Source organism: Doryrhamphus excisus, linkage group LG14, assembly GCF_037039965.1.
Source record: "Doryrhamphus excisus strain RoL-2023G ecotype Guam linkage group LG14, RoL_Dexc_Guam_v1.1, whole genome shotgun sequence".
In the NCBI taxonomy this organism is placed as follows: domain Eukaryota; kingdom Metazoa; phylum Chordata; class Actinopteri; order Syngnathiformes; family Syngnathidae; genus Doryrhamphus; species Doryrhamphus excisus.
Genome location: NC_136370.1, coordinates 9,457,877 through 9,478,231, shown reverse-complemented (window position 1 = coordinate 9,478,231; position 20,355 = coordinate 9,457,877).

Below are 20,355 nucleotides of genomic sequence, written 5' to 3'. Positions count from 1 at the left end.
CTGTCTTTGGACGAGAGGCGGGGTACACCCTGGACTGGTCGCCAGCCAATCACATGGCACATATTAACAAACAACCATTCACACTCACATTCATACCTATGGACAATTTGAAGTCACCAATTAACCTAGCATGTTTTTGGAATGTGGGAAGAAACCGGAGTACCCGGAGAAAACCCACGCATGCACGGGGAGAACATGCAAACTCCACACAGAGATGGCCGAGCGTGGAATTGAACCCTGGTCTCCTAGCTGTGAGGTCTGCGCGCTAACCACTAGACCGCCATGCCGCCCTTATTTTTAATATTATCATATAGAAAGAAACATGGTACATCCTTTTACTGGGGTGTTCAATAATAAATGTAAAAATAATTAAAATATTTATTTGCGTTTAAAATAATAATACTCATTTATTCAGTACATTTTTTTAAAAATCAATCTCTATTTCCCTGATGCACTATGTAAAGGCTCCTCCACTCCAAAAACAGCTATCTAGCACCCCCTTTTGAAAGTCTTTGTGTGGAGAGAAAAACAACCTTCCATCCTCCTTTGCTCATCTGCAATGAGGCTTGTGAAGGACCCCCACCACCACTGCCCATTGTAGACCGGACTGGGTTGAATTAGCGAATTATGTGGGATTTAAATGTTTACCGCAGAAGGTTGCCGTTAGTGACCTTTTCATGCATAATTGACATTTGCGGGAGAGGACTGTTTAGAGAAAACAACAGCTTTGATTAGTCTGGATTAAGCAGGGTTTTACAACTCATAATTCATGCAGTAAACAAAAACATGTTTGGAGTAATTCCACTTAAATACCTTCATTAATTTATAAAATGTTTCATTATTAGTTTTTCTATTGTTGAATTTCTCTTCAAATTTCATGAGGTTTATGGTCCATTACTTTTCAAAGTAGCTGTTTTATTTCCTGCAGCATATGATGTGATAAAAGTTAGAGGTTCGATGAAAAGTGCACCTGGCTAGGACATATTTGGCAGCTACTTCTATTTCCAGAAATGTCACATTGATTTGCTAACCTAAGAGGAGGTCTGATGCCACATTTTCTTGCAGAAGCAACACAGATTTTGTTTTTTTTTTACTCCTTTCTTGGGGACTGTAATTGTATGTATTTTTGCCTAAATGGAAATTTTAAAAATGGCTTAATGAAGGCAAATATAAGGCATTCAGAAGGTACATTAATGACAGTGTATGTAATATTCAACACTAGTCACTACTTGTCAGTAATGTTAGTGTGGTGTTTGGTGTTTGATTTATCTCACAAGAGCACAATGATTCTAATAAAAATACAGGCAACTGTTGCGGCCGTAGCAAACAGCAAACTAAAACTCCGAACCCGTGATGTCACTTCCTGTCTGCCCACCTACTCAGATCCCCTAATACAGGCACAATTTTACAGCAACACACAAAAGTATGAGTCTTATTTATGTCTTAAATAGCTTATTGTCTCATATTAGGTCTACTATATTGGGTAACACGAGTGTTAAGTTTACTATAGGGGTGTTATTTCATGTCTAGAGTGCTCTAATAATGTTAAAAACATATTTGCAAGGTTCTTAACAGGTTCTATTCTATGATCTACCAATGGAAATATCCATAAATAGATATATAGGAATCCTAGTGAAAATTCACTTATCCCGGTTGGGTCTGGAAGTATTTATTCACCCATTTTCTATACCGCTTATTCTCACAAAAGTCTCGGGCGTGCTGGGGCCTATTCCAGCTGTCTTCGGGTGAGGGGCGAGGTACACCCTGGATTAGTTGCCAGCCAATCACAGGGTATAGACAAAAAACATTCATGCTCACATTCATACCTATGGACAATTTAGAGTCACCAATGAACCTAGCATGTTTTTGGAATGTGGGAAGAAACTGGAGTACCCGGGAAAAAGCCATGCATGCAAGGGGAGAACATGCAAACTCCACACCTGAGGGTGGAATTGAACTAGGGTCTCCTAGCTGTGTGGCCAGTGCGCTAACCACTCAGCCGAGCTGGAAGCAATTAACCTCAATAAACAAGGGATTTTTGTACTTGCAAAAAATTGCAAAATTTGAACTACAATGGCGAGGTACAACCGTACATCATCATTGGACAATCAACTCAATGACGCTCAGCTGTCGCTGACTCGGCATAAGAAATCATAGAAGGTCCAGGTTTTTGCAAACTATTCTCTCCTCAGAGTTTGGAGGTCAAAAAGGAGATGGAGGTCCAGGTTATGCCGAAGGGAGGATGGTCTGGGGGAGCCTCTAAGTGTGAAGCGTAGCTAGTCGGTGGGTCGGTCAGGTGCAGCGCCACCAGTGATCATTAGGGTTACAGCTGCCCAGGCCAGATTGTGTGCTGCCTGCAACGGGCGAGATGTTTTGCCCAGGGAGAAGAGCGAGCATCTGTCTGTCCCTCCCTGTAGACAGCAACCTCCTACCAGCCTGTCCAAGTCAACCCAACTGGTAACAAGGTCACCCAACTCCTACTTTCTCTCACTCGTTCACGCACAGATGCTCTCTGCTGCCCTCTACATCACTTCCTCTACCGCCCCCTTTGCAGATGTTCTTCTGTCAGATTGCATAATCAGATTTATAATTATTATGACAAGGACAGTACTTCATTTCCAAACTGTAGTTACTTCCGTGTTATCTGTGTGCAAGTGTTGATTACATAGTTTGATCCCTGTTGATAAAGGATAGTTTCATCATTAGAAAATAATTGGCTCCAACAACACGAGGGCTCACTTTTTTTAAGCGCCATTGTTCCTTCTTGTTGCATCGTACAATGACAAAATTATAATTATGCACCAAGCGTAAAGGTCAACCATTTTTTTCTCTCGTTTTTTTGTTAGATTCGCTTTTAACAGAATAATTTTACGTTGTTTACACTCAGACTGGACTCTTATACCCGTGTTTTCTTTTTTCTTATTTTCTATCCCCTCCTGCTCCAGTTCAGCCACTCAAAATCTGCATCACAACAAAACATCAAATAAAACCAAATAATACTCCATATAACAGGGAAGGTGTAGCTTACACTTCCTTGGCAGAGCCAATATGTTCAGCATGTAAGGGCATTTGCATCAATAATCTGCCCCAATGGCTGGGCGGGACAAAAACAAAAAAAGACTGGCCTGTCGTGAGCGTAGGTTTCTATACGGAGCATAGGGTACGACTAGGTGAAACAAATGAGAAGGTGCCAACCCATGTAGAACCTTAAGGTTACATCTCAAGCTGGGTAGTACTGGAGAAATAAGGTTGAATTAAAGTGTCCTCATAAAGAGTCGTGCTGCGGCATTTCGTACCAACTGCAGGTTTTTTTTAAATTAGACATTGGAAGGTCAGAAAGCAGCACATTACACACTTAATTTTAATCAATTATTCTGGATATATTAATATCCAGGATATATTAATAAATGTATTGCTATTTTTTAATGTTTGACAGTGAGTGAGCTGAACTTCGGTCTCCATTCCATTGTTATGGTGACAGAGTCTTTGACTAATATTTTTCAGTGGCAAAGTGAGATTACGTTGACTAATTTTCCATTATGTGACCCTCACTAGTTTATATTACACATTTGGGAAATGAAGCAATTTGCTTTTCACGCATGCTAACAGATTATTCTCCCAGGGGTGATTCTTCTTTGGTCGGGTGCCAAAAGTGTGTATTGTTTAATACGTTTGAAAGCGATGTGCTTATTGGATCCATGAAGTGACAGGTGATAATAATCAGTGTGATCTGGCTCTAGAATAGAAGCCATAGAAGGAGAGGAACAATAATCTTAACTGGTAAAAAAAATAAAACTTGGCCTTTGTGGGTCATCAATCAAACGTAGAGTTCCCTTGACAACAATAAACACTTAATGTGAACGTTTAACAAGGTTAAGCAACATGGCTGGCTCTTGATTTGGGTTATAAATTCAATGAGCACTCACAGACATGAATGACAAATATCACATACAAATTTGATTGATAATTGAAAATATAAAATAAGTTGGTTCTGTACTCTGTAAGTGTTAACCTGGCTCAATGAGAGGGACTAGGAGCTGCCAGAAGGAGGCTGAAACAGGTGTGACACCAACTTTGTGCCACACGGGAGACAATAAGGCCATCGGTCAAGGGCACAGCACCTGGACCATTGTTTTAGCCCACCAACTGGCTTTTAAGTGCAAATTTCCACTTGGTCCTAAAGGAGACCTGGCCTGCACTTGCTTCACTCATCTGAACCAATATGTGATCCGTGTTCATTTCCATAATGGGTGGGATGCAAATGAGGGGGCCAGCTTTGTTGAACCAAGACAAAAAGAAGAAAGAGAAAAGGAGCGGGGAGTGGAGGGGGGCAGACTGATGCCATTCTGCTGAATTGCATCTGTAACAACACAGAGCTCTGTTATATCTTGGCTCTCATTAAAATGGTGATCACAGCTTATATTGAACACTTCAAGGCCCAATAAGAGATGATTGAAGTGATTCAATTAGCTTTCTGTGCATTGTCCCTTACTTATAATAGCATTTACACATTTTCTCCAGGCTGCTGTTTGACTTTGGCTATGAGTTATTAAGATGTTGACAGCTCCAAGTCACACAGAGGCCTGTTTTATGCTGACTGTTATTGCCAGTGTGTTGCATCATATGTTTGAAAGCTTGGCTCTCCCAATCAGATTCACAAACTGGGATTACAGAACTGAAAGTCAATAATGAAAGTTCTTCTCCAGCAAACAAATATTTAAAGCTACAGCTGCTCCATATTGGCTTTCTTACTGGTATTGTCCAGCACTTCATTAATGGATGCATTTCTGTGTAAAATAATACAAAGACTGCAATATGCTTTGTAAGTTAAAGAAAAAGTGCCATATTTATTTTAAATCGTCTCTATTGTTCTCTTACTATCAACTATTCACACAGATTAGTATTGATGCATTCATACATTGGAATCCAATTAAACAACTCTACCCATGATACAATTTAGAAAGCTGCACATCCATATACTGTAAAATCAAACCGCAAAATATGAAACTCTGGACAATGCATTGCAATACTGTACAATAAGTTCTGCTTTTTCAGCACTCCTGTTGCTTCTTCTCTCGCTGCAGGTCCTTCCAAATTGCATATATGTATACAATCTGAAAACATTCCAGACCTTGAACATACTGAGCTAGCATGTTTGTGTGGAGCATAATGTGCTTATCATATTATTACCGGCAGAACAACAATATTTTGACAGCGATACCATACATTAAAAAAATAAAAATAGTCTCTAATAGCACTGTGGAGGAATTTTTGCAGAATTCATCTTTGCAGAATTGTTGTAATTCAGCCACAATGGGAGTTGGGTGATGGTTGGGCATGAAATGCTTTTTAAAGGTCATGTCACACCATCCCAGTCTTGGTGGACCATCAAGTCTTAAAGGGGAAGTGCACTTTTTAAAATTTTGGTTATCATTCACAATCCTTTTGTGAAACAAGAAGACATTTTTCTTTCCCTTTTATATGCATTATAACGTCAGAAGACAAGTTCATACAAACTAGCTAAAGTGTATGTCATTGGAACACAGCTACAATGATGTGAATTCATAATGACCATTTTCTTTCATGACAAAACGTCATTATCTGTATCCTCATCGGATACTCATTTATAACGAGTATCCGGCTCATCCCTAGTAAGAAATGATTAGAAATGAGTGTACAAGAATAATATTTCTCCTATAATTTTATTCAGGTTTGTGTCACCCTTGTGTAGGGTCCATTGCTCGTCTCTGCAAATCTTGCGCTGTTGTGAAAGTAAACATAGCAAGTTGTGTCCTGAAGTGTTGGAAACCAAGACTCATGGAAATATGATGTACCCCGATATGCTACACAAGTAGCACGATGTACTTTGTACGTATTGTGAATTTTTTTGTATTTGTATTAATGAGCGGCCGCACGCCGGGCAGTGGTTAGAGCGCAGGCCACACAGCAAGGAGACCCAAGTTCGATTTCACCCTCGGGCATCTTGGGCATCTCTGTGTGGAGTTTGCATGTTCTCCCTGTGCGTGCGTGGGTTTTCTCCGAGTACTCCGGTTTCCTCCCACATTCCAAAAACATGCTAGGTTAATTGGCGACTCCAAATTGTCCATAGGTATGAATGTGAGTGTGAATGGTTGTTTGTCTATGTGTGCCCTGTGATTGGCTGGCGATCAGTCCAGGCTGTACCCCGCTTCTCGCCTGAAGACAGCTGGGATAGGCTCCAGCACGCCGCGACTCTCGTGAAGATAAGCGGTAGAAAATGAATGAACTGTATTAATGGCAGTCCTTTGAGATATGTATCATAGTTTATGTCGTATCAACCTCTGGTATGGAGTTGCCTATTTCTAATGCATGCTAATGTAGGCATACAGGACACAACTTGCAAATGGGTGGCCTTTCTTTGGCTGGTATGATTAGATAAGTGTAAAAATTGATACAAAAGAAGCTAAACCTGTCTGTTGTTTCCTCCCATGTAACCTCATGATACGCTAAGTACTACAATAATATTTCCAATGATCCATTGCTTAGACTTCCCTGGTGCCTTTGCTTTGCCACGCTGCCACTTGGGCTCAAAGCTATTTACTTTAGATTAATCTTTCAGAGCTTTACACAATCAAGAAACACGTCCATGAACATGCTTACATGGACAAACACACCGAGAGACTAAACCCTGTCGCCTTGTTCTCTGCGAAGGTAGATTATCTGTGAATGCACTGGGAAATTTCTCCGGGGATGTTTTTTGGCGCTGAGTAATAAAACTCGGAGTGTGTTGCCTTTGCCAAGCTGAGACATCTGGTCACCTTATCACAGATAAGTGGGGGTTAGTCCTGGCATCTGCTAGAATTAATCCATTTTGCAAACACAGTTATCCTAATCTCCTAAATATGTCAGTCCACAACTGTACTGTAAAGCACTAGGTATCATTTCACATTTTAGATGAGGCTGATGAGAGTGAGACACTCAGTGTAGAAGTGCAGGACAAAAAGACGTCACCGTGTCCACCTGGCCAGCAATTGCGGGTCTGCTACCTAACATCCCTCCATGAATATTCATGCACGTGAATTTCTCTTTTGTTGCATGCCTAGTCAGCAGTCACTGAACACATGGTGAGTGTTGGCAGTGGCCAGCCTAGGTAGAGAGGCCGCGGACGGAGGCAGTGGCAGGAACCAGGACCTGTGAGGCTGACTGACATTTCCATCTGTGGCGAGGCCTGGTAATTATCGGGGAGAGGAGCGCCCGCAGCAGCACGCCATCTGCTAGGGGAGATGGCTCAATGAGGTATGAGCACGAGCGGCGCTCCGTCGGGCCACTGCCTGTCTCTGACATGAGGGCTCGCATCTGCTACTGAGGAGTCGGGCCGCTCAACACAGTCTGCCTGCCTGGCCGAGAGAGGGGGCTGACAGGAGGGAGGAGAGCAGCCAACAGCCTCTCTGAACCCCCTCAACTCCTACCTCAACACCACCCATTGTCGTCCGCTACTACCACTGCTCTGACAATGGCATACCTGACAAACTGGGTTTCTGGTAAAGGAAGTTTAAATTCCTGCTTTCCATAGGTCAGCTCCTGAGTGATGCTGTTCCATTGAAAAAAGGAGGCACTAATAAAGCACTATGTCTCGTCTGGGGATCAAAGTCTGTAAAACAAATTGGGTGACAAAAAATACAATCACTTTTTGCTCGAGCGATCTGTCAACACCAACCATGGTTTTATAGTGAATCCAAATATATGGATTACTTTTTCAACCACCAAAAGGGGGGTTTTGTGTGTTCTGCAGCACACAGAAATCACACCATCCCACCACTATTGTGGCATGTATTTGTCTGTGAAGACCAGGCAGCTTTTTATTTGACAGGAGCCGATCATCAGCTATGAAAAAACTCACTCATTTTACAAATAACACTAAAACACATCACACAAAGGTATACCTGAGAAAAATATAAACATGCACCAATACAAGTTTAAAATGAAAAAAAAAAACTATGCCTAAAGTTTTCAGAGAATGCATCTGATCAACACATTCATTGGAGGATAAGCAGGGAGGCTGATGTCATTGCAGCGTCCCAATGGATGTGTTGCTGAGACACAATGCATTATGGGAAAACTTGTTGTTGTTTTTTCTCCCCATTTTAAAGTTGTATTGGTACATGTTTGTATATTATGATACATGTTAATATGTTATTTGTGAGATGACACCATGAGTCTGTTGTATTGTTATACTGTTACATATACTGACCTCCTGCAATTTCCAATTGGTTGACAAGCTTGTTGTGACAGCACTGATAGCTTGTAATTGGCTCCTGCCAAAGAAAGAGCTACCGTATTTTGGTGCAATTGGTCTCACACGATCCGCTAAACCTCAGCAGACCTTCCTTCTTGGAAGTGATCTCTGAATCATTTAAGGTCATGAAGGTGGATGAAGGGCTTTGACACATCCATTTTTCAGGTCCTCAACTTATATATGCGTTATCAGGTTTATCATAATTTCACCTGTAATGGTCTCAAGGATATGCTGGTGGTCAATTGATTGGCAGAGAGCTGCATTCAATGTCTTGTATCCTTCCCCAAATATTCACCTGAATCTGACTCACTCATTAGTTGTTCACCTTTCACAATTATGTTGCATGATTTTAGTCAGGCTCCAGTGAACTCCAACCGGCATCACAAGCATCGTTGACGACCACAAGGTCACACTGCTGTACATGTCATAGATAATAAGTAGTTGTAACCCGTTTTAGCAGGAAGACATGTTTATCATACATTGAATTGGAGCGGTGGACGAAGGACAAGGGACAAAGGACGACAGACACCAAAAGAAAGACCTAGACCTGCCAGTGGTCGGAAGAGAGTAATGTCTTATTTTGAGGAGCTTGACAAAGTTTTGGGCAGACATCGCCGTGCCAGCTTGCCGGTGCTGGCATAAACAAACTTGTAGAAACGCCGCCAAAATCCGTGCATAGACTACCATAAGTTGTTTGCTAACAAACTGACAGACAAACACAGATGTATCAAATATTCCTTTACAAATCTATATGGTACACAATACTTTTTGTTGCTGAAATAATTCAGTCTGTAAAGTTAATACACCGATCTTTTATGTTTTCCATTTTCACAGTCTTGCATGACTTTGTACCTCTTGAGAGGCCTTCTAAAAGAAGTAAATAGCAACGAGAGAGAGAGGAGTAAGGAGTGAGCGAGCATGCAAAAGAAGCAGAGGGCGGGGTGTGCAGAGTGAAAAGCGCACTGCCTCATCGCAGGATTTTATCTGACTATTTGGACAGATTGGCAGAATTCAAAATGTAGCAGGGCCCTGTGATGCGGCAATAAAGTGTTTGCCTTTGATCCCGCCTCACTATTTTTTCTTTCCTCCCCGCGTCGCACATGTGCACGTCAAAACGAATTAGATCAACTCTGAGGAGGCGAGGCAGCTGCGCCGCCGCACAACAAACCTTTGCATCACCTCAGTTTACCAACAGTCTGCTTGTTATTGTCATTGTCAAAGTAGACAACTCCAGTGGCGCCGTCACCTGCGCGCACAACAAACTTCAAGGTGCGCCATCAAGATGAAACGGCACACAAATAGAATATCCATCTTTACACTTGCTTACATCCCAGTCGCAGCTGTCAATTACCTACCAAAAAAAAAAAACAGTCTTTGATAAGGAAAATGTGAAGCAAGCCAACACCCACACTTGGAGTGGCTTTTTCAGATGTCGTCGCACTTATGAGAAATTTGTGACGGCACATCAACGCGCCTATTCCCCATTCAGCGGCATTAACTCTGTGCCATGTGTCGAACAAACGGAGGCCATTTTGGAGCCCTTAATGACAAGGCTGCTCCGCTCCTCTCCTCTCCCTCTCGCTCTTTTCAAATTGCTCTCTAAATGAAGTACAGCTGTGTGGACCAGGTGCTGCCTGCCTACCCCCATCCCAACATATCACTACCCCCCCTTTTTAGAAAGAACAGGAAATTATGAAATCCCCCAAATCCTGCACAAATGGCAGGCAGAAGGGAAGGTTGGAGAATGTCAAGCTGTGCATCTCTTTCATTTGGGTTCATCGCTAAAGTACTCGCCATCCACCCGCCCGATACATAACATATATATATCACCTTTTACTTCAGGAGTGGTTCCACTTTTCCAAGTTGTGGTGGGTGGTGGAGCACTTAATGAGTGCTGACACTGGGTGGCTTGCAATTACTGAAAATATTTTGATCATACTTATATTTGTGAAGAAGTTGATTATTTTTAGAATAATCAAAATTCAAAAAGCCTTCATGAACACTCTTTGAAATTGCTCTGAATTAAAAAAATCTTTTATTTTTTAAATAATAATTCAAATTTTGAGGGAATTTTTTTTCAGTATTTATTTTTTATTGATTTTTCAAACTTTTATTTAAACAATAGAAATATGATTGATACTGATTGCTTTTTTATTCTTTTATATTTATTTATTTATACATTTATTTAACTTTATAAAAATATGAGCAATTATCTATTGCTGTATATTTCCATTTTAATTATAATTTTCACATTAATCCATTTAATTTTTTAAACAACAGGATTACTCAAGGAATATTACGGTATTTTCATTGCAGTACATTCTTTCTCTATTTAAGTGTCAGGAGTGATATCGCTTATATATATTTAAATTCTTTCACATTTAATTTTTATATCTTGGAAATTACAGGTCTGCCATTTATTTCTGTATTTTTGTTTAAACAATATATATATTATATATATATATATATATATATATATATATATATATATATATAAAATACCGTATTATTTTGTATCTATGTTCAGGGGCTGAACAATTTTGTATTATTTTTAGATTTCCTTTTACTTTTGGGGGAATATAATATAAATTTTTTGCCTTTATTGTGAATGCTAACAGCATATTATATCATATTTGTCATATTATTGTATTATATTAAGGTCGGATGTTGGACGAGTGGTTAGCATGGAGGCCACACAGTTAGGAGATTGGGAAGACTTGGGTTTGAATATCCGCTTGGGCGTTGCTTTGTGACGTTTGCATGTTCTCAACGTGCGTGGGTTTTCTCCTGTTTCCTTTGAACTCCATTTACGTAACCCATTATGGTTCCTGATAAAAGGCTAAAGTGGCAAATGCCAGTTTTTATTTTCATCCTGCAGTAGCTCCCAAACAGTAAAGCACCATGTTTGCTCTGATGCAGGAGAAAGAGAATAACTGCTGAACTAGGCCTCCTGCTCAGGAGACCGCCAATGTGCAGCTGTCAATGTCTCCATAAAGCCCCATATCCATAATAGACAAAGCACTCATCAAGCCTGGGCTTCATCTGGCCTCCCAGATGCCCCATCACCAGGGGCAAATCCCATCCAGGTCTCAGCGCCGCACCGTGCAGCCAGATGTGCGTTGGCAACATGGCCGTGGGGTCAACACATGGGGAAGGTAGAGCCGATAAATGAATTATACTGTGATTATCATAAATGTGGCATCTGAGTGTTGACGTCGTGTTGAATGGAAGTCCATGTTGAAACACGCACATGTGGACTCATGCAATATTTTTGGGGGGGATAAAAAAAATATAGCAACCAAGAGTGCGCTGCCATGTTTTTGCATTCGTTTACAGATTGCTCAAAGTTTCTGCAGGAAGAACATCATGTGTGAGCCAAGCGTATGTAGGATTCTCCGAATGGTTCCGTGCCATATGCCCTGTATTTGTACATAATTCCGCAATGTTCTAGGTCGCTCTCCCAAACATATTCCGTTTCGTCACGTGCCAAAAAGACCTTTCTCCCCTCCGCCCCTCATCCCTTCATTCCATTGCTTTGGCGGCCTTGGCTCTCCCGTATTTCCCCCCTTTGAGACGCCATGCCAACTTCAGAGGACCCAGGTGTATGGGTGCCTTATCAATTCCACTAACAAGCGTGCTTACTGGGATCACAGGACACGTTGTGGCTTGCTTTAAAGTCTGCGTCTGTAGCCAAGATTGACCTGAATTGGAGACACGCGGCCCCTTGCTGATAGCAGGCAACCTCTGATGGGCAGTCTCTCTCCCAGACTTGGCCAGCACGCCACCCGCGAAGGAGGAGGGGAGCGGAGAAGAACTCTTTGAAATCCTGGAGTTCCATGAAGAATTGAGAAGCAGGACGGAATCAAAGGCTTGTCGTATAGGCAAGGAGGGGAAATATAGGATGGAGACTTGAGAAAAACTGAACAAAGAGCACATGAGAGGGTTCATGCATCTCACTCTGAGACTTCACTTGAGAGACCAACAGCAGTCCTTTTATCATTTTGAATTTCCTACACCGCTTAAAAAATAAGGTTTTCTATGCAACACACACATATACAGTTAACATTTAAACCAAACAAAACATCCATCCAAACCACTTACAGTATCTTGTTTATACAGATGACTTACTCTGTGTACGGAATAGGAACTGATCCTATATCAGCTGCACCACCAGGCTACCAACAGCAAACCTACCAAAATATCAATTGCCTTTGGGATTTACATCATTCTGCGTAATTATATCGTGCAAGGTGGTGGTAACCATAATATGGCATGAGGAATGATCATCTTGATGTGTAAACAATATGACTATATGCTCTGCTTTGACTATAGTGAAAGTCATTATTTTTAGTAGATTTTTGTGTATTTGTGGCATGGTGGCCATATCATTACTAATAACTGACACACTGCAACTCTAAGAGACTTTGCCGTTAATTTAATTACCATAGTGGCACTTATTGAAGCCTTTGCGTCATAAACCATTGGTACTGTCGCAGTTAACAAAGCTGACGTTGGCGCATCAAAATGTAGTCCACCATCACCTGGGATAGTCTCCAGCCCCTGAACATAGATGCAGAATACATGTATGTTGTACTGTTGAGAACCCTGCAGCCTCACTGTCCGTATGTGTGTAAAATAAGGTCTAAACTCCAAGGCATACCATGGGCCTTAGTAATGACAACTCTACACAACATGAGTTGCATCAATCTCTCTTTGCGGCTTGCTCTTTTCTAGCAGATATCTGCAACTGTGTGTTGGACGTGCAGCGGGTTCAATGCCCCCCCGACCCCCTTCAATCTTGACAGTCTCTCCGAAACATGGCATGTGCCTCATGGTGGTGTTGAAAGGGAATATCACATACACAGAACATGACGTGTATTGAAGGACATCTGGTCATTACAGATGTTTTTTCGCCAGGCAAAGCCACGGAACACTGTTTTGCGACCCACTTTTGGACCACGACCCACCACTTGAGAATCACTGGTCTAAATAACCTTACCAGTATCAAAATTATGCAGCTATTACCTCCCATTGTCATTCTCTGCAATGCTTTTGTCTCTCCACTGTCCGCTTGCTGCACAAAACCTGGCAGAAGCTTCATCATGAAATATATTTTTTAAAAAAACAAAAAAAACTTCCCTCTCATCCTGACATCATATGATGTCCAGCCTGCCCTCTTGGAGCTTGGCAAACTATAAAAAATAGCCTGGGCAAACTTTTGATCACGACAATGCATGAGTCCATGTTGTTCGAGCCTCGGTTTGATGTCACCCTGAAATGTTTCATCAACTGATCAAATACTCACACAATACTTTGGCCACTGTATACTTTGCACAATGATCACAACACTGCCCTTAATGTTAACTAGCTCATTTTACCATTAAACACATAATCAGTGTCTTATTTGGTCTCTTTGCAAACTACAACATGAAAAGTAGTAATGGGCATAAATGATAGAAATGGCATTCATGTTCGTGTGTCCGCCTGTATTAGAGACGATGGTGGCAGCTGACGGCCATTATGTCCAGGTGGCTTTGAGAATGCAGGGGCTTTACGCAGAGTGCTGTATACACTCCACACACACAGACACACACAAGCATACGCATACGCATACGCATACGATGCAGAAAGCCTCACAGCTGCTAGGCCCTGCTGCATGTCAATTAGGATGGCAGAGGATGTACAGGGACACATGGACGTTCACACAGCACATGTATAATTCATGACAGGTTGGTTGGGCTATATTGCGTTCTACTACTATGAGTAGACTGTGCTCTGCAGCAGTGGCTTTGTTAAAAAAAATATCTACCTGGGTTTCCAATATGTGTGGTTTTAGTACGTCAAAGCTGCTGTTGCCATGGAAATAGCTTTGAAGTGATTGCAAAACACTGAAGTTGATTGTATAGAGGGTGTGTTTTATATATAATCAAATATTTGTGTAAATACTTGAGTAAGGGTGTTATTTGTCGATGTATGTATTGCGTAGTTGTAAATTCTACATTTACATTTAGTACATATTGTAATATGAGTCACTTTGAAATTCACGTTTCAGTTTGTAGGTACACTTTAAAGTGGAGTTACAGGAAGAACAGTGCAATGTAAATCAAAAACCTTGGACGCAGCCAGGTCGCACGTGCAAGCCAGCGGAGGAGTGCGTGTGTCGCAAGGTGAAGGACTTTGTCTGCATTGGCAGCAGGTGATGTACTCCTCCAGTACACTGAGATTCTCCCAACCTTCGTATCCAACATTAATGCACCTCCAGTCACAGTGGATGGCTCCTCCTGATGCACACTCAGGTTCTCCTGGTCACGATAGCCGTAGGTGCCGTAGGAAGCCAGTTTGAGCACGCTAGGCACGGTGATGAGCAGCAGCTGCAGCAAAGGAGGAGGAATGACATAATCAACCGGCCGCGCCCTTAGGTGGCAACCAGTGTCGTGTATGTATATATACACGACAGCTTCTGCCCCTACGCACTTTCCTCTCCTTTCTCAACGCTAGGTGGGGTGTGCAGAGTACACTACCCAGGGAGGAGCATCAGGAACATCAGTGATAAAAATGCTGATGCTGCGAAATCCAATCCACACTACCTTATATAACATACATACTTTTCAATCTTTCATTGACACAAATAGGCTATTTATAACAACAAAGAAATTGTAATTAAATGTATGTTCAGCAAGAGTCGTGTTATCAGAATGGTGAACTTGATCAAATTACATTTCATTTGATTTACTGCAAGACTCCTACTACATTTTATTGTGACTGATCCATGTGCCATGATCCAAGTCAGTGCATTCACTGAGTGCACTCACTAGGGCGACAGGGCTTGCGCACTAAGCCTTAAGGCAACCTTGTCTCAGGTTTCTGCTCTGCATTAGACCAGCAAATGTAAATATTTAGCGATCTAATACAATCCAATGGAACATATTAGTATTTATTTCATGTTATTATTATGGCTGCACGGCGGTCGAGTGGTTAGCGCGCAGACCTCACAGCTAGGAGTTCAATTCCACCCTCGGCCATCTCTGTGTGGAGTTTGCATGTTCTCCCCGTGCTTGTGTGGGTTTTCTCCGGGTACTCCAGTTTTCTCCCACATTCCAAAAACATGCTAGGTTAATTGGTGACTCCAAATTGTCCATAGGTATGAATGTGAGTGTGAATGGTTGTTTGTCTATATGTGCCCTGTGACTGGCTGGCGACCAGTCCAGGGTGTACCCTGCCTGTCGCCCGAAGACAGCTGGAATAGGCTCCAGCACCCCCCGCGACCCTCGTGAGCATAAGCAGTAGAAAATGAATGAATGAATGTTTGAATGAATGAATGAATGAATGACTATTATTGTTATTATTATTATTATTATTATTATTATTTTTGCCTCCCCTCACTGCACATCACTGGTTATGTTTGAATTTCCCAGTGACATTTTTAATTATTTTAGGTTCAAGGGAAAAAGGTGCGGCCCATTATTTTGATTCCTCTTATTAAAATTGCATCTTGTGGGTTGAGTGCGGTCAGTATAGCTTAATTCAGTTAGCATGTTTTGTTCCTCACCAGATTGCATGTGTGTGTGCGTGTGTGTGAGAAAGCGCACAATGCAGTTGGCACACTCAGGTGATTCCGTAATGGGCTGAGTGACACCTTTCCTGGCAAATTCTGACACTTGAGGTGAATGAGGGTGCAATGCAACTTCAGGCGCCATGGGAGCTACCTTGTTGAAGAATCATACTACACAGCAGGGGGATGTAGAGGGGACCCACCCCACTGTGGCTATTAGCATCCTGTAATGAAAGTGGAAATACTTTTTCCCCTGGTTATAATTATCCTGGTTGTAAAGCCACCCAATGTCATCAACTAAACTTTGCTCCCTGATTTCCTACCTCAAAGCCATTTCTATCCTTATCCATCATCGCCTTCCTTCCCATCAGCAAACTCTTAAAGTCATCTTGTCTTTTCTTCCGCCTCCTCCACTTCCTTCCTCCTCCCTTTTGCTCCTGGCGTAGCTCTTAGAGAGGAGGAGCAGCGAGCGCTGTGCTGTTCCTCAGGACTGTCCTCCTCCATGCACAACACAGATGGTTATTATGGAGCTGCACATAAATTGATTATGTTGGAAATTAACTGTTGCTGTCAAAGGCAGCCGCCAACCTGTCCCAGTGTGTCCCTGTGCCCGCTGATGCATAGGATCCAGCTGATGGACCAGATGTTTGCACAGTGCGCGGCTCCTTTTAAGGTCGCAGCAAAAAGTGGGGCGAATGCTCTCCAATCTTTGCGTCTTTGTACTTTTCAGTCGGTGCCCTCTTGACATTTGGAGACATTTGGAGATGGCAAACTGGTGATTTCATTCTGTATGATGTCATGACTGCCATCTATCTATTTATCTATTTTCTATACCACTCATTAAGACTATCTTCCAATGTGCCATTTAACAATTCAGGCTGAGAAACACTGTTGTTTTGGACTGTATTTGTTTTTCCGTTTATGATGTATCTAGATGTTGACTAACCCTTCCAAACATTGGCCATGTTCAAAATTTCCGACATCCAACTTCGAATAGCAATTCATAGCTCTCATTTGTGACTGATAGGGTTCACTTATGGGTTTGTAGACTTCCATGGCTGTTAGGCAGGCTGTGTATAGTACTCCAAAATAATAGTATTCCAAAACAAATATACGTTCAAAATAAGCCACGGTGCTAACACAGTAGGTACTGTAATGATCTGAATTAAGTAGGTTAGTCAATTTGTGGGAAGTGTGGCGCAAAAATGATGTGAGGCGGCTGATGTGTAAAAACAAGGAAAAAGTCAACTTTTTAGTGACACCTCAAACCTCAAAGTTTTTGTCTGTCAAGCAGACATTACTCAGGTGTTCGATGTTCCGTATGGTGGGCTCAATAAAGATGCTACTCAAACGTAAGTCGATGTTTCTCAGATGTATTTAGACATTCCATATTCTGTTCCATATTCTGTCTACTATCCATAGAGGAACCTCAGTTAGCATCATGCAGCCCTTCCAAGTTGAATAATTTTTTCCTATAAGAATAATGAAAATGCATTTAATCTATTCCAGACACGCAAAAATGTTAACCCCAGACACTTTTTAAGGTTGTACCGCTTTTACAGTTGTCACTCCATCGCATTTAAAAATAAAAAAAAATTATAAATGATGGCTGTTTTTGGTTGACTTTGGCATAATATTGGTCAATACATTTTGAAATACAATCATATGTAATATTCTGTTAATATTGTTTAATGTTATTAATGTTGCATTGATAAGACATTGCCTGTTGCAGTCATGGATTCAGAGTCAGACATGACATAGTGAAAAAAGTTTTTCTCCCATTCCATGTGGAAGTGGTACATCTTCCTTTGTGCTTCTTCCCCACTCAGTTTGAAACCATTCTTCAGTGTATAGTAAGTAAAGTAAGACTGGTGTTGATAATTCTTAATGCCATGTGATCTACCCAAAATATGTTCAGGATGCTACAACACCAAGCAACTTTTCAAAAGCTATGAGTGAGTTATTATGCCTTATTATTGCTCCTCATGCCCACAGGAGTAAAGGTTACTTTAAAGGTGGTATTTCGTGCTCTCAGGGCTCACATGAAAATACGCTAACCGGGGTTCCACTCTACTACAATTTTGGGTTTGCATGTTCCCCATGTCCTTGCATGCTTCCTTTTCGGGTACTCCAAGTTACTCCCACAGCCCAAAAACATGCCTGTTAATTGGGCTTTGCCTATCAGCATACGTCAACTTGGATAGGCTTCAGTTTTCCTGTCACCTTGAGCAGAATAAGGACGTGAGAGACAGAAAATTGCTGCTAAGTAACTTTTAGTGTACCTGGCTCTATTATGTAGTATTTTTATGTGAACCGGAATGCCAAGAGCTTTCAAACGTTGTCCTTAAATAAGAGCATCCTCCAGCAGCTCATTACAGGTTGGTGGGGATAAGCAGTGATGGGTGATTCCTGGCTGCACCCTCAGGGGACAGCTTGCGCTCACAAATGCCAAACTCAGCAGAAAGTCAAGTCTTGGGAGCACCGCTACATCGTTTTCCAGGCCTGACCTTGATTCCAGGCCCGCTCCTGCATGTTTCCGTATGCATGGCAGAGTTTTTCGAGGGCTGCCAAAATCTGAGCCAAACAGCGGATAGGAGCCCCCTGTGATTTGCACACACTCACTCCGAGGAAAAGGCAGACACACACCAACTTGGGCCAAATCGCATCATGAAGGTTAACTTGCATGGGACTGGAAGCATGGATAGGTTCTTTCATGTGGACTCAAAGAAAAGAAGATGACAAAATCTTGTGATTGTAAATATTTTATGGATACAAAGATGGAAGGAATTTGTAGCATTATGTTGTCAGAGCTTCATGCCAAATGTTCAATATTGTTAGCTGAGCAGCAGGAAGTGGGTGAAACAGATTACAAATTACATATACTGAACAGACAATTCAGGGCTGTTACTGTAATGATTGACATGGAGACTGGCCAATGAGGAGTGGTTCAAGTTCAAGTTACTAATTACTTGTGTGCGGGACGTGGGAAGTGACGTGTTTGAATGACTAGCTGACAATTATCAGTAGCTTCTTTGGTTAACAGTGTGGTTCCAAGACTGGTGTGAGTTGTGACCGATAGCAACTCTTGTGTGAATGTTCACTGTATATGTGGCCTCTGCTTGTTAATAAAGCAATTCAAGTGCATTGTGAGTTCCTTCTTAACCACAAACAGTATTCTACGCTGGTCACAAGTTGTCAGTAACGTTACATTGATAAGACAATAGCCATCACAGGACGTTCTCTGTCAATGCTGAGGTTTGACTCTATGGCAATTCTGATTTTTAAAACAATATTAGACCCGCATCTGATTTGGATCATTTGGTTATGAAAATATTGACTGCCATTGCACAAAATCCTGGATATGGTCACAAACACGCTGAAGAGAACACACACACTGCAGTCTTTACTGTATGACATTGTGCTTCACTTCTTGGAAAGATCAAGGTGCCTCACAACCACATAAAACAGATTTTAACAAAATAATCAGGATTGGACATCATACTAGTAAGCACATATTTTCTATTATTATGTCTACTACTGTACACTGGGCATATTGAGTGCAAAAGTGAATATAGGGGTGTTATTTCATCTATAGAGCGCTCTAATAATGCAAAAACAATTTACAAGGTTGTTTCTATGCTCTAAGTATGAAAATATTGAATTTATAAAGAAGGAATCCTACTTTTATGAAATTCACTGATCACAGTCAGGTCTGGAACCAATTAACAGCTTGTTGGGTAAACTTGTTGGCCAGTTAAAAACTACTGATGGGAATTTTGTCTCTTTTGGGAACCGTTTTGATTGGCTTGGTTCCCATAAGAGTCAGCTCCCGAATGGCTCCTCAGATTTTTCTGTTGGTGTTGATTTTTTCTTTCTAGACTTTTACTAAATGTTTATTGTTTATATGTGCCCAACATGGAACCGATTGCAACTAAAAAGTAATTAAAATACTAAAGAATGACCCATCTCAATGAGAAAAAAAGTTCAAAACATCAACACAACATCATAAAACATGACACAACCAAATAGGAATAGTAACGAGCCGACACGCGTCAAAGGGTCCCCCTGCACACAGGAGAATTAAAGTACTCTTGAGTATATAAACACTTACACACATGCACAGTAATTTGAATTTTTTTACACAAACTTGACTGTAAACTGTTCAGATTTTTGAAATATCACACAAAAAAAGTATGGACATCAGTTTGAATTTGCTTCTCTCTTGTTTTTGGTCAAAATCAGGTGTTTTTGCTGAAACCATCTACAACTGATTTATAAAGACCCAAAAAGGCTAAAAACAAACTTTTTGTTCAGATGAACAAACAGAAAAGAAGTTTATACATAGTCTTTATATAGTTTCAATATTTATCTAGTCCTAAAACCCAATATTCTGCGGGTCTTGAAAGTTCAGCAAAAACTGTCTTCTCTGAAAATGGCTGGCAGTCAATGAGTTAAAAACATATAATTCATCAGTTTGAAAAAATAAAGCAAAACACATAAAAAATATATTTAAAAAAAAACGACCAAT